General features: G+C 48.8%; 1 long non-coding RNA gene and 4 other non-coding genes across 5 annotated transcripts; 4 read left to right on the plus strand and 1 right to left on the minus strand.

The window, feature by feature from the left end:
• The first annotated feature begins 2,421 nt into the window (after positions 1–2,421).
• LOC119471755 lies at positions 2,422–4,915 on the plus strand. The gene is made up of 2 exons (XR_005200832.1): positions 2,422–3,258; positions 4,534–4,915. It is a non-coding gene; the product is annotated as an uncharacterized LOC119471755 (long non-coding RNA).
• TRNAP-CGG lies at positions 2,630–2,701 on the plus strand. Its single transcript has one exon. It is a non-coding gene; the product is annotated as a tRNA-Pro (tRNA).
• On the plus strand, positions 3,242–3,313 carry TRNAD-GUC. The gene has a single exon. It is a non-coding gene; the product is annotated as a tRNA-Asp (tRNA).
• On the minus strand, positions 3,992–4,063 carry TRNAG-UCC. Its single transcript has one exon. It is a non-coding gene; the product is annotated as a tRNA-Gly (tRNA).
• On the plus strand, positions 4,697–4,768 carry TRNAW-CCA. Its single transcript has one exon. It is a non-coding gene; the product is annotated as a tRNA-Trp (tRNA).
• Positions 4,916–8,015: the final 3,100 nt, after the last annotated feature.

Consider the following 8,015-nt stretch of genomic DNA (forward strand, 5'->3'; position numbering starts at 1 on the left):
AAACTTGCCAAATGTTCCATTAAAACAACTACTATGTCACAGGTCTTGTTCTGGGCTCTTGAGAATACAGCAGGAAACAAATGAAAAGTTCTGCCTCACTGGAGTTTATATTGGTAGAGGGAAGGAAGTGACATGTTGGGGGAGAGGGGCTGGTTATAGAAATGTCAAAGGCCTGCACCAAGGCAATTGCAGGAAGAGATCAAGACATGTTTAGGATTAAAAAAAAAATAGGACTCAGTAACAGATGGGATGTGGAGTCTGAAGAGAGAAAAATTTGGGTTGATGCCAGAATTCTCCTTTAGGGAATTGTTGTGGGGTGAGTGCCACCACCTCAAATTCACCAAGGATATCTTCTCACCCTTTCAATCAAAGTGTGAGTGTCCAAAGTTAAACCTCAGAACTCAATCTTTCACTGTTGAGCTTTGACTCCTGTTAAAATGTAAAGTAGTGTCGGGCATGGTGGCTGACGCCTGTAATCCCAGCCAAGGTGGGAGGATCACTTGAGGTCAGTAGTTCGAGACCAGCCAGTCCAACATGGTGAAACCTCGCCTCTACAAAAATTAGCCAGGCCTCTAAGAGGCAGAGGCTGCAGTGAACTGAGATTGCACCACTGCACTCCAGCCTGGGCTACTGCTTCGTTTCCAAAAGACAAAAAAGGAAAATAGTTCCACTAAAGTTTAAACAATGATCAGTGGCTGGGCGCGGTGGCTCACACCTGTAATCCCAGCACTTTGGGAGGCTGAGATGGGTGGATCACCTAAGGTCAGGAGTTCGAGACCAGCAGGACCAACATAATAGAAACCTGGTCTCTACTGAAAATACAAAATTAGCCGGGTGTGGTGCACATGCCTGTAATCTCAGCTACTTGGGAGGCTGAGGAAGGAGAATAGCTTGAACCTGGGAGGCAAAGGTTGCAGTGCGCCAAGATTGTGTCATTGCATTCAAGTCTGAGCAAGAAGAATGCAGCTCCATCTCAAAAAAAAGAAAAAGAAAAATGATCAGCTGTTTTTGTCTTAGTTCTCCTCAAAGAAGTGAAGGTCTATGTATGCAGCCACTTCTTTGAGGAAAAAATAAATAACAGTGGGGTGTGTTGATGAGATTTCAGGGTATTTGTGAACTCCCTGGATTGTATACATTCTAGGAAGAGGGGCCATAGCTTTCACAAGGGTCATAAAGGATTTAGGCCTCCCCTTCTTCAGAGATTAAGTGCCTGAGACCAGGTAAGAAAGAGGTGATGATTATTTTGCAGAGAAAGCTAGGGTCCAAGGGGAGGGAGACAGGAAGTAGAAAAGGGTGGGGATCGGGAAGGAGATGCCAGATCAGCCCTGAGAACCTCTTTGGCCATCTCAAAGACTTGGGACACTAATGGGAAAGCTGGGCTGACTTCTGCTGCCCTTCCCCACTGTCTGTCCAGGGACGCCTGGGAAAGGACAGACAGGAGTTGAATCCTTCACCGAAGGCCTCAGCAACATATTTATGGGTTAGGCATTAGGAACGGCCTGGCCCCACAAATCGCACAACTGGGGTGTAGAACAAAATGGTTCCAGAGATGCTACCAGGCTGGTCCAGGGCCGATGCAGGCCAGAACCCCCCTGGGAGGACTCCCCAGAACAGGCACTGAGCTGAGGGAAGGCAGGTCACCTGGTCTGCTACTGACTCCACCAGATCTTGCTGGGCAGCTACCGAGTAAGAGCAGCATGGTGAGTGTATTAAGAGTCTAGAGGCTCACTGGGCAGCCCTGGGCACACTGCTAAATCCCAAGCCGGGTCTACAGGCCTTAGACCACACTCATGCAGCCACTTGCCTCAGAGCCTTCTGGGGGTCTTAGGAGGCTGGCAGGAGGGTCTCCTTCTAGGCCATTCTAGGAGGGGACTGGAGAGCAGAGGTTAGACGAGAGAGTAATGGTAACCAGATCTTACAATCCGGAAGCCCTGAGACTAGTCCCCTGGCCTGGTGTCCCGCCCCACTGCAGGTTGGAAACCCTGTCCCCCAGCAGTGACTCAGCTCAACAACGCCCTCCGTGGGTCTTCTGTGCCCCAGAAATCATTCCCTCTGTCCCTTGTCCGGGTACTGCCACGCGGTCTGGGGAGCCCATGGGCTATCGACGGGTTTGGCCCGGGATTTGCCCTGCTCTTCTGCCCAGGAGAATAGACAAGACACAGGAACTGCTGTTCCCCTTAGTGATTTCAGGGCTCATTAACTGTCTCCGGCCCGTCCAGAAAGCAAGCAACTCCACGGCTTCTCTACAAAGCTCTGCAACGACGGGCTAGGTCCCAGGACCACAGGCAGAGGTGGAAGTGTCAAGATCCCAGGTTACAGAATGGCACCGAGTCAGTGACCATAGGAACTGACATAGCAGGAACCCGAGTGTTAAAAGGAGCCCTGCAAGGCGGCACGGGGGCGAGGCCGAGGCCACTCCCTCCCACTTCCTCAACGCTATTTCCTGGGAGGAGTCGTAGCTCAAGTCCCGGAGCCAAGACATTCCCAGACCCATGGCTTACGAGTACTCGGCTTGGGGGCGGCTGGTTCCTGAGCGCGTGCCAGGATCGTTCCACCACGCGTAATGGACCCGGGACTACACCAAGCCTGGGACGACCTCTAAGGCTGTCCGCGGCGGGACTTATACGTCGGCTCGTTGGTCTAGGGGTATGATTCTCGCTTCGGGTGCGAGAGGTCCCGGGTTCAAATCCCGGACGAGCCCTTCTTTGCGTTTTGCTGAAACGGGAGTGTCTTCGGGGTGTGTGTTACCTAACCAGCGCTGTGGACGGCTTAACTGGAAGTCATTAGTGTGCAGTAAGATCTTTTGTGGCACCGGGGTAGCAAAAAGAATCTTGGTCCCCAGACTCGCTTGGCATGTGAGGAAGAGAGGAGGCACGCCCAGACTTGTGCAGGACGCTTTCTGTTTCCTGACTTCTTGCTTGGTGCCTCGACTCGGCCACCACAACCTGGTTTCGGTTTGATTGACACCCATCAACCTATAGTTGTGGATGACAGGTGGTAGAATGACCCAGGTCGAATCTATTCGGGTGTGTTGGAGAGAGCCCAGGAACTGTCAGAACTTGGTTCTCTGGAGCCCCGGAGGCATTCTGTCTCTTTCGGTCACTCCATCTGACGATTGGTGCGTGAAATACACATACAATTTCTCCGTGGTGGGAAAAAAGAACCCCTAGGAAGTCTACTGTCAGCATGCCCAGTGTAGAGTCCCAGATCAAGGATTTGGCAATATCGCTGTATGGCTTATTCCTCGTTAGTATAGTGGTGAGTATCCCCGCCTGTCACGCGGGAGACCGGGGTTCGATTCCCCGACGGGGAGAGTCTTAGTAGCTTTTGAAACTTCAACCTTTTTGCGTTAAATCTATTAAATCCGTCCTGGTTCCTGGGATGGAGGTATTAAACAGGGAAAGGAGAAGAGGGGCAAAGTTTGCCCTGCCTCTCGAGCTCGCATTCAAAATTTCCACTTTACTTCAAGCAATTTGAATTTCAAACGTGTGCCTAAAGTGGCCAGTATTTCCTCCGCTCAGTATGTTCATTAGACGTGTTCGCTGACGATAGCTTAGAAAACACAGATGGGAAACAGCAGAAAACACACAGCCAGCGTAATCCGCGCTCAGAGTTGTCCTCATAGCTTGCTCCCTCCTTGACGGAAGTGTTCATTTCCAGTCTCCGCTTGAACCTAGGCGAGCAGCTTTGGCCCTCAGCAGTCCGGGGTGCAGAGCCTGGGTTTTTCTTTCCTTTCGTCTCCCTGCTTTTTGTAGGTTCCCACCGTGGTCCAGGCATAGTAGGCAACTCCGGGCCGAGATTCCGACCCTTGCTCTCGCCTGGAAGGGCTTGCAGGGCGTATCCGCCAGGAACGCGGTGGTCTGGCCGGGGTCGCGGGTGAAGCCGAGAGCGGGTCCTTTCGGAGAGGAAGGTTCCTCAGGAAGATCTCACAAAAACCTTCAACGATGCAGGGGCCCAGAGAACACAAGAAGGAAGAGGAAAAAAACACGCCTGCGTTGGCCGGGAATCGAACCCGGGTCAACTGCTTGGAAGGCAGCTATGCTCACCACTATACCACCAACGCTTGGATGGTATTTTTTTTTCCTAAGTTTCATACCTGAGCTTGGTTGGGATGAGTCAGGTTGGACCCGTGTCGAGCCAGGGAACCAGCATCAGCGAGATGGAAGTAAAAGTAAAGGCTGCTGTCCTCTGCCCAGCGCGCACGTGTAGTGACCTTCACCGCTAGTGCTGGCCATCCACCCCACATGAGCCTGTAGGGTTATGCCCAGCCTGCAGACGAGTAAACCAAGGTCCAGAGAAGCTGAGTCACCGGCAGAGCTAGGATTAGGTCTAAGATCTGTCTGGGGGTTGGGGGAGAACTGCAGCAACATCATGATGATTTATCATCTCCAGGAAAAAACAGTCCTACTCACATAAAATTCACTTATCATCTGCAGAGTGGGCTCAATGAACTCAATGTGTTTCAAGTTAAGGAATTGGACCTTAAGTTAAATGCGCATAAATACAATTTGCTTCTCTTCATTATTTACCCAGAGGATGAATTTAATTCCTGTATACGTGCGCCCACATCCCGCCCGCTGGTGCCTCGGAGAAAAGCACTAACAAATCTTAAAGGTGGGGCCTCAAGGGAAAACTCCCCCGCTTATTGCTGACAGTGGATCTGTTCAAGAGACCCCTCAAAGCGGGTAATCGGGCAGGCCTCGTGGCGCAACGGTAGCGCGTCTGACTCCAGATCAGAAGGTTGCGTGTTCAAATCACGTCGGGGTCAAGCCAGCCGCTGTTTTCCCTAAACAGGCTTACGATGACATTTTTCGGGATAGCAGAAATAGCCTTCTCCGTCAAAGGATACGAGGGGGATGAGACAAAGATGTACATTATTCTAAAGTTGGCTACAACAAAAAGCCTAGACTTTCAACACTACGTAGTATTTCCCGGAGGTAAAACTGCACATGTACCCCCAAAGTCTGTAAAAGTAAGATTTAAAAATTAAAAAATATCCCCTTTATATGAAAAATTTTTGAAGAATTTTTGTTTTAGGCCGGGCGCAGTGGTTCACGCCTGTAATCCCAGCACTTTGGGAGGCCGAGGCGGGTAGATCACGAGATCAGGAGTTCCAGACCAGCCTGACCAAGATGGTGAAACCGTCTTTACTAAAAATGCAAAAAATTAGCCAGGCGTGGTGGCGGGTACCTGTAGTCCCAGCTACTCGGTAGGTTGAGGCAAAGAATTGCTGGAACCCAGGAGGCGGAGGTTGCAGTGAGCCGAGATGGCGCCACTGCACTACAGCCTGGGCGAGAGAGTGAGACTGTCCCAAAAAAAAAAAAAAAAGGTTTACAAAAATTATTTTAAAGAATTTTAAAAGTGAAAGTACGGGTCAGGCTCTGTGACCGGGCGCTATGCCTGTAATACACGCCTGTAATAGAATGAGAATTAAAAATAAAGAAATAAAATTAAAGCGAAAGCATGGAGATTTACTGTAAAGTGAAAACTGCGTACTTGTGAAAATGGAGTGCTGGTGTTCTCAAGAGAGAGTTGCGCCGGGCGCGGTGGCTCACGCATGTAATCCCAGCACTTTGGGAGGCCAAGGAAAGAGAATCACTGAGGTCAGTAGGTGGAGACTGGCCTGGCCAACAAGATCTCTACCAAAAATATAAAAATTAGCTGGTACTGAGGGCACATGCCTTTAATCCCAGCTACTCCGGAGGCTGAATGAGGCAGGAATCGCATGAACCCAGGAGGCAGAGGTGAGGTGAGATTGCACCACTGCACTCCAACCTGGGTGACAGAGTAAGACTCTGTCTCTAAATAAATAAATAAATAAATAAATAAAAGTTTAAAAATCAACATGTATAGTCCAGAGGCGGTGACTCACGCCTGTAATCTCAGCACTTTGGGAGGCCGGGGCAGGTAGATCACAAGATCAGGAGTTCCAGACCAGCCTGGCCAACATAGTGAAACCCTGTCTCCACTAAAAATACAAAAAATTAGCTGGGCATGGTGGCGCGTGCCTGTAATCCCAGCTACTCACGAGGCTGAGGCAGGAGAATTGCCTGAACCCAGGAGGCGGAGGTTGCGGTGAGCCGAGATCGCGCCATTGCACCCTAGCCTGGGTAACAAGAGCGAAACTCCATCTCAAAAAAAAAAAATCATCATCATGTATAATCATTATTAAACAATGGTTTAGGATAATCATCATTATCCAACTTGGTTATCCAAATTGGATATGGTAATTTGGGAGTCCTACTCAGGAGGATCACTTGAGCCCAGGAGTTAGAGACCAGCCTGGACAAAAAAGTGAGACCCTATCTCTACAGAAAATTTTAAAAATTAATCAAGCATGGTGGCACCTCCCATAGTCCCAGCTACTTGGGAGGCTGAGGTGGGAGGATAGCTTGAATCTGAGAGATTGAGGCTGCAGTGAGCCATGATCATGCCACTACACTCCAGCCTGGGCAACAGAATAAGACTCCGTCTCAAAAAAAAAAAAAAAAGCTGTACATTTTGGCTAATTATATGTGCATTTTTTCTAAGTATTTAAAATATTGCCATGAGGTCGGGAGTGGTGGCTCACACCTGTAATTCCAGCAGTTTGGGAGGCAGAGGCTGGCGGATCACTTGAGGTCAGGAGTTCAAGAACAGCCCGGCCAACATGGCAAAACCCCATCTCTATTAAAAATACAAAAAGTAATCCAGCTACTCAGGAGACTGAGACAGGAGAATTGCTTGAACCCAGGAAGCAGAGGTTGCAATGAGCTGAGATTGCACCATTGCACTTTAGCCTGGGTTACAAAATGAGACTCTGTCTCAAAAAAAAAAAAAAAAAAAAAAAAAAAGACATATTGCCATGAGTATCTTTGTGCATTTTTTTTTTTTCCTCTCCTCTACCGAGTTAGGTCTGTGGCATAAATTCCTGAGTCTTTAGTTCCAGGCCAAGGGTTCTCCTTACCTGTATTACTAACTGTATACTACCATCCCAACAGTGTGACTTTTCCAAGCAAAAGTGATTTTTTGTGGTTTTTTTTTTTTAGATGGAGACTTCTTCTGTCACCCAGGCTGGAGTGCAGTGGTGCCATCTTGGCTCACTGCAACATCTGCCTCCTGGGTTCAAGCGATTCTTCTGCCTCAACCTCCCAAGTACATGGGACTACAGGCACATGACACCACACCCAGCTAATTTTCTGTATTTTTAGTAGAGACAGGGTTTCACTGTGTTAGTCAGGATGGTCTCGATCTCCTGAACTCATAATCTGCCTGCCTTAGCCTCCCAAAGTGCTGGGATTATAAGCATGAGCCACAGAACCCAGCTTTAATTGTTTTTTCAATGTTGTCTTCTTGCATTCAGAATTGGGTCCAATTTTATTTATTTATTTGTTTGTTTGAGATGGAGTCTCGCTCTGTTACTCAGGCTGGAGTGCAGTGGCACGACCTTGGCTCTCTGCAACCTCTGCCTCCTGGGTTCAAGCAATTCTCCTCCCTCAGCCTCCTGAGTAGCTGGGACTACAGGCGTGTGCCACCACGCCTGGCTAATTTTTGCATTTTTGGTAGAGATGGGGTTTCAGTATATTGGCCAGACTGGTCTCCATCTCCTGGCCTCATGATCTGCCCACCATGACCTCCCAAAGTGCTGGGATTACAGGCATGAGCCACCACACCTGGACTTTTTAAATGTTTTTAATCATCTCTGCTGTTCTATGTATGTTCACTTAACACAGAACACAAGGATATTAAATACATATATTACCTTTCTCCAGCCTTCCCAGAAGTCGCTAGAAGCCCAGAACCACGTGCATTCTGGCTGATTCTAGTATATTGAAAAACAAAACAAAACAAAGAAATCCAGGCCAGCCAGCCACACTATGGGCCTTGTCTTTTTCTTTCTTTTTCTTTTTTAAAGACGGGGTTTCATCATGTTGGTCAGGCTGGTCTTGAACTCCCGACCTCAGGTGATCCGCCCGCCTTGACCCCCAGAGTGCTTGGATTATAGGCGTTAGCCACCACACTGGCTTTTTTTTTTT

Source organism: Cebus imitator, unplaced genomic scaffold, assembly GCF_001604975.1.
Source record: "Cebus imitator isolate Cc_AM_T3 unplaced genomic scaffold, Cebus_imitator-1.0 Scaffold72, whole genome shotgun sequence".
NCBI lineage: Eukaryota > Metazoa > Chordata > Mammalia > Primates > Cebidae > Cebus > Cebus imitator.